Source organism: Apus apus, chromosome 5 (assembly GCF_020740795.1).
Source record: "Apus apus isolate bApuApu2 chromosome 5, bApuApu2.pri.cur, whole genome shotgun sequence".
In the NCBI taxonomy this organism is placed as follows: Eukaryota; Metazoa; Chordata; class Aves; order Apodiformes; family Apodidae; genus Apus; species Apus apus.
Window position 1 is genome coordinate 41,201,162 of NC_067286.1, and position 7,197 is coordinate 41,208,358.

General features: G+C 37.7%; 1 long non-coding RNA gene across 1 annotated transcript in view; it reads left to right on the forward strand.

Moving 5' to 3' along the window:
• Nucleotides 1–6,836, forward strand: part of LOC127385671 (uncharacterized) — a 68,784-nt gene extending 61,948 nt beyond the window's left edge. Inside the window, exons 2-3 of the long non-coding RNA XR_007889726.1 lie at nucleotides 5,949–6,064; nucleotides 6,309–6,836. This is a non-coding gene — a long non-coding RNA (uncharacterized LOC127385671). The remainder of the gene's footprint in view (nucleotides 1–5,948; nucleotides 6,065–6,308) is intronic.
• Nucleotides 6,837–7,197: the final 361 nt, after the last annotated feature.

Consider the following 7,197-nt stretch of genomic DNA (forward strand, 5'->3'; position numbering starts at 1 on the left):
CTCTAGGAGTTCTTCCTGAAAGAAGAGCAAATAGCAAAGGGAGTTTTAATAGCAGGGAAAGGGAGGTGATTCTCAGCCTCTACCCTGCTCTCGTGATACCCCACCTGAGTTACTGAGTCCAGTTCTAGGGATTCCAACACAAGAAGGACATGGACCTGCTGGAGCAAGTCCAGCGGAGGGCCACAAAAATGATCAGAGGGCTGGAGCACCTCTCCTAGGAAGACAGGCTGAGAGAGCTGGGATTATTCATTCTTGAGAAGAGAAGGCTCCAGGGAGACTTTATAGCAGCCTTCGAGTACCTGAAGGGGCCTATAGGAAAGTTAGGGAGGGAATTTTTACAAGGGCATGTAGTGATAGGGATAATGGCTTTTAAACTTAAAGAGGGGAGATTTTGGTTGGATATCAGAAAGAAATTCTTGACTGTGGAGGTGGTAAGACACTGGACCAGGTTGCCCAGAGAAGTTGTGGATGCCCCCTCCTTGGAAGTGTTCTAGGCCAGGCTGGATGGGACTTAGAGCAACCTGGTCTAATTGGAGGGTCCCAGCCCATGCAGGGGGTTGGAACTAGATGATCTTTAAGGTCCCTTCCAACCCAAACCATTCTATGATTCTATGTATTTATTTAAATGAACAAATAAGTAAAGGGGGGGCGGGGGGGAACCCACTATTGCCTGAAATTATTGTTCTTACATTAAAAAGCTCCCAAGATGATGTAAAACACTCTAACAATGGATTAATCTCAGCCTGGAAGGATAGCGCCCTCTGGTGATAATAATGCCATCTTACTTGAAAGTACAAAGTTAATTTGTTTTCTCTTACAACACATCTAAACAGCTGTACTAGACTACACAATTTCCAAAACACAGTTTTTTAAATATGGTTAATTAAGAAGCTTAATTAAGAAGCTTTTATTTGTAGCAAAGATATCTGATTATGTGTGATTGCAAAAATCTAACAAATTATCTTTTTCTTACCTGGTGCAAAGAGCTGGTGATTGACTCTGCAGCTCTGCACATTCTCAGTATTCATTATAGTTTGCAGGAATTTTCTAGAGGCAAGAGTTACATACTTTGTGATAGTGCAATTTCAGGATAAACAGATGTCTAATATTCAGTCATTTGCCTGCTCCAGTTCCCAGTAAATTCATCTAGTTAAGTACAGGTAGGAAAATAAGGATAATATGCTCATATTTGATCCTATTTACAAAAAAAAAAAAAAATTCTACATCCATATGTGTTCCACTGAAAATCTCAATATACATTGAGATTTGAAGTACAAGTAAGTAAGTAAATTTGAGTGGGGGAAAAGAAAAACTGCTAAATATTCACAAAGTGAGGAATCTTGCCCCACAATACTGAAATAATAAACTGTGAGAAGGACCAAGATGTTGATTATATTACTCACCTCACAATACTAAGTGGTATTATTCAGAGATATGCCTCCTGCATAGAGAAGCAGAACATAACTAAATATTGTACAATTGCTGTAAGCTTCATTTCATAGAATCAGAGAATCATAGAATCCAGAGCTCTCTTGGCCATGAGGGCACATTGCTGTCCCATGGATAACTTGTTGTCCCACCAAGACCCCAAGGTCCTTCACAGGGCTGCTTTCTAGCAGGTCAACCCCTAATCTATATTGGTGCATGGTGGTTTTTTTCGCCCCAGGTGCAGGACTCTACTTATTCTTATTGAACCTCATTAGGTTCATCTTTGCCCAGCTCCTCAGTCTGTCCAAATCTCACTGACTGGCTGCACAGCCTTCAGGTGTATCAGCCATTCACCTCATGTCATAGTTTATTGTTCCTTAAAATATCTAGTTTGTTACAAATATTGCTGCTACAAGTCTATATCCTTCAAACAGGAAGCAAAAAAAGAGAGAAATGAGTATGCTGAGAGAACTTAATTTCTTCAGACAGTGGGACAAACACTCTAACTAGAAATACACAGCATCGGGGAGTATGATAACGCATATTTGTGACCAGAGTCAGCAGATGCAACAGAAATACTCATTTTACTCGCCTGTGACAAAGGAGTACAGGGGTCAAAAGAAAGACAATATGGACCTGAATCAGCTTCTCTCTGTAGAGGTTCCTGCAGTTATTAGCCGTTCTTTATGTTGCTACATCTTATTTTCAAATTACTGCAATATTAGAAAAGCATGTGCTAGTGGATATGTCAAATATCTTTGCTATGTTGCAGGGGGAAGCTTAGCGGAAACCTGCTTAAACCTGGTTGAACTTTCCATATTAAGCTTTTCTACCAAGATGAAAGGAAATTGCAGCCAGTTTTTGTTTTACGAGCAACCAACATATTTATAAATATTGGCAAAAGCTATCCACCTTTTTCCAAAGCCTGAAGTAAAAATATTAGAGAAAGAGAGTGTGCACAAGGGGAAAGAAGCTAGTGAAATTCTTGACACTGAGTTTATATCTTCAGTTTATAAATATTTTGGAGGGGGAGACTGACCAATAATGTGGAACCTTCCAGATCCTCATGCCACAGGAGCATCTGCTGAGATGACTAATGAGGAAAATACCTTTTTAGCTCCTTATACCAAGAAGCAGCAGCAGTTAAGACACAATTATATGTATGCTGATATGAACCTGTCTGTGGTTTCAAAAAGGGAAGCTGAGAAGTGGACGAATCACATAGTCTGTGCCAGATATGACATTTCTAATCACTAGCCATGTTTCACACTGAATTTTTGCAGGCATTCAGGCTGCAATCCCTTGGAGACATTTTGTTAATGTTTTTTCATAACTGTGTTCCCAGAACAAGAACCCTCCTCGAGGAGGAGATTAAGTAGGCTAATTCTGCTTTGGAAAAGAGTGGAAGCATGACAGTGAAAAAAAAAAGGAAAGCCCTGGGGGGCTGCAGCTGCTGTGGCAAATGGAGGAAGCATTATCCACCTTCCCACACACTGCAGAAACTGCAGCAGTTGCCCTTAGACTGTTCAAGAACTACACAAGGCCTATACCAGTTCTTTTTGCTACCCCAAACTGCCTCATAACACAGACAACTCCCTTTGCCTATACTGCATCACTGCTGCTGGTTCTGTAGCAACATGCATCATAATAATAATAATAATAATGCAATAAATTATCTATAATGGCCCTAAAAACAGGATGCATTCAAGGTTTTAAGTAGCTCCCCTCACAGCAATGCCTGATAATAAAGAACAACAAATGATCACTGAAATGAAAGGAGGTTCAGTTCTAATTTCTATTTCCAGGATAGGCCTATCCAAATGTTTCAGCAGAAGAACCTCACAGTATGTATCTGTCCTACTGCCTTTTAACAGCTCTGTGTTTAATAATAGGTTCAGTTTTGAGAATTTGAAGATAGGGATAGTAATAAAGGCAATTTTACCTGAATCCATGCTAGTGAACAAGTTTAAAGTACCGTTTGTGTTCTGTTTACAGTTTAAAGAAAACTAAATTCTTATTATTAAATTCTTATTATGGCTTTCTGTACATTACCTTTCAAAATTTAAACAGTAATTGTGTGGGGGAAGAATATATAAAATGTAGTTTAAAAGTTGCAAATTAAGTTGTAAAATGTTATAATAATTTTTCTGTTCTTCCCAGAGCATAAAAGTATTCAAGTAAAATCTGCTTCCATTTAACCAGTACTTCTTAAAAGTGAACTTTGTGATGCAAATTAGCCTGCATTTCCCACTGTCTTAGATGTTTGCACTTGTTTTCTAACAAAAAATATTGGGTCAGGGGTTTCTAATGTTAAGCAGTCAGAATCATAATGGTAAAAGCTTTAGCTATGCATTTAAATGTTCTCTGAGCACTTGACATTACCAAAACCCATCAGTGTTCTAAAGATCAAGTATAAATGGCAGTCTTTCTCATTTAAATAGCAACAAGAACATGATAGAAAAGTATTTAGAATTAAAATAAAATCCGCAAGATCATGTGATATGCTGCAGATCTACTTTAAAACTTTTTATGTTGTCCACCAATCATTTTGCTCTAGAAGGAGTTGCTAGGTACACTGCACTTCTGAAGCTAAGACATTTGCTTGCATGTGAAGGTCTTCATTTTGGATTGGTTTGGGCATGTGGAACAGCAACCATTGACAGAATCAAGCTAGCTGCTCCTAGGAAAAGTAACTTTCTACTCTTCCTTCTCCATTCCTGGCAGCAGAAACAAAACAAGCTCTGTGTGGCTCACATGCTTGCTCCTTGTCCCACGGGAAGAGTTAGGGTTAGATAAGTCTTCAGCCTTCACGTGAGACTATTCCTTTTTGATATAGTGCTGTAAAGTCTTCCACTGACCCTGTTATTTCTACTGCCCAACTCCCTTTTCCAGTTTCAAATTATTCAGTGGGTAATGAGCCAATGAATATCTGCTAATGAGTTAATAAGGAAAAGCTATCAAATCAAACAGAAGAGAGGCTCCCCAAAATTAAGATTTAAGAGTGAAAAGAGAACAAAGCCCATGTATCTTGATCCCACAATGCAGACAACAAATGGAACCATGAGTTACTAACACTTTAAATGTCATTATTGTATATTTTATGAAGGAATTCTTAGACATGAAGCTTTTAAAAGAAAAAAAATTAGTACTGCCAACAAATAGCTGAGCATACCAATAAAGGGTGCTCATATAGACAAGTTTCATTATATGTGAACTAAGCTTTTGCAAGATTAGGAAAAAAAAGAGCAGAGGAGTACAGTACCTGAAGCAGTCCAAGAAGTTTGCTGTGAAAGATGTACATCACTGGCAGGGTTAGTTTTAGTTCTTATTGGTTTATGTGTTACATCATTATCATCATCATTATTATTATTCTACTCTGGACAAAATTTGAATGCATTTCATCATCTTTAGGAACCAAAATCCACAGAAACAATGGGGAGAACGGCTTCTTATTTCACCCATCAAAAGAAAAAGGTTGCAAGATCTGCTTAAGTCCTAAGCTTTCAATTGACAAGATCGACTAAAATACAAAGGAGTCTGATCATGGGTTGATTGTCAGTTAAATCATGGAGCCTCTAAAAATAGAGGAGAAAAAAAGATGGTAGCAGGCTAAAATATTTAAAAGACTGCAATATATGCTGTGTTCTTAAATATTTTATTATCTACCACTGCTCCTACAAAACATATGGATGAAGGGGATATTGATTTTTACCTCCCATTGGAATCCATTTATAGAACAGCTCCATTTCTTTTTATATTTTGTACCCTGTTTAATATTCTTAGTTCGATCTCTGTGATTTACTGTGTCTCGGCATATCAAAGATTTCAGTAATATAGGACACGCTCATTTGGACATGAATGAGACTGTTCCTGGGAAAACTGAAGGCTGGAAATTATCACAGAATTATAGTCTGCCTGATGTGTTGGTTTAAAAATTGCTACTAACTGCTACATTGTATGACTCAATAGCAAAAGAGGTCAGTGAAGAAATTTCTTCTTAAAAAGTTGTTTTGCTGATTTGAAGGGGGAGGAAGAGGAATGAAGTGCAGTCAAATTGTAGAAAATATTCCTCTAGGGCAGTCTCTAAGGGTTCCATGGATGCTAATAATAATTCTGGAAGATCAAGAAGTTTTGAAATATTTAGAAACTCTACTTCTGAAAGCTTGGCAGATAGCTCAAACTTTTAGCAGACTCTAAATAGCACCTGTCAACTCAAGCATAATAGAGCAGAAAATGCCACTGGTGTAACACACAGTACTAGCAGTGGGCAGTGTGAGCCTCCAGAACATTGCAGAGCAGAGCTAAGTAAGCAAGGTTTCTTTCCTAAGTAGGAACTCCACAGGTGAAGAGGGCACCTAGAGGTCTATGCCCATAGTACAGCTAAATAAAAACTGTAAATAAGCAGGTCCCACAAGAAGGAGACATGACTGAGGGTGATTTTTAGGTGCTGTCTGAATCTTCTGTTAATTCCTTTCAGGTTTATTTGACCTTCATGAGTTTTGTTTGGTTTGGTTTTTAAGGAGAACAAGTACTGCAGGAACCAGCACTGCAAAGTCTTCAAACTGGCCCCAGAGGAGGATAACAGGTTGTGTGGCCCAGAAGGAGGACAAGACACAGGATGAAAGATAAAAATAAAGTAAGGAATTATATTAGATTAAATTGTCAGGGTACCCAGCAGTTCAAGATATAGTTGAGACTGCATGATCTGGAAGCAGCAAAACAAGTGTGAACTAATTGGAAAGGAAGAAATAATGTATTTTTAATTATAACTAATTACTAATATGATTACTGTTTTTTTCCTCAAATGAAGAAACATCTCTTCAGCAGCTTTTGGATGAAATTGCTTCTTTGGGACTACAAGACTTGTTTTCTTTTTCCAGTGCCTGGCATACAACTCACTTCAGCCCTCCATTTCAATTTTCAAATCTGCAGAATGAAAAGAAGGAAATTTCACTTCCTCCATCATAGAAAGTGTTGAAAGGCATTTGGGTAGCAAATGTTATTACATCAGCATGCTTCATCTGCAGATTACCACCAGCAATGTGTCCACCACCTCACAACCTTGCACTGCACCCAGACAAATGCATTCACCTGGATCAGAATGGCTGCACACCATCATCATTCCAGTCTGGAGGTTTTTCACGCCAGTTTTTCATGGTTCAGTAACCGTGCTTGAGGGTAATGACACTCTCAGTATTGAGGTTTTATTAAACTTCACCTTGTTTTCTACATCTGGCATCAACATTAAATCACTTATATTTATGTCGTTATTTAAATACCACTGAAGATTATCAGATCTTTATATCAGATAATTTTATTAAGTTTAGCTAGACTGCAGTGCCATTTGCATGTACTATTATAATCATTGCTGTAACACCAATAAACAGTAGTTTCAAATAAACTGTTTAAGGGACATCACACAGCAAAACTAATTACTCATTCTTTTACAGTAATATGTGAATCTTAAATAAAGCAGAAAATATTGCACATTTTTAAAGGTTAAATATTGCCTCCAGAAATTCCGTAGAAAATATAACTATGAATTAAAATTAATATTTAATTATTTCTTCCAATGAAAGAGCAGGAAATTTATGCCAGCCTGTTGTTCTTCCCTCTTTCAAAATAGACTACCAATATTTACAAATTTGCTTGTCATAATAAGAGCGTATGAGCCCTGATTTAATTACTGAGAGACAGTATGTTCACATATGCTCTGGATCAAATCTAACTGTGTTTCAACAGAGACTATCACCATCAGTTTTCCATAGC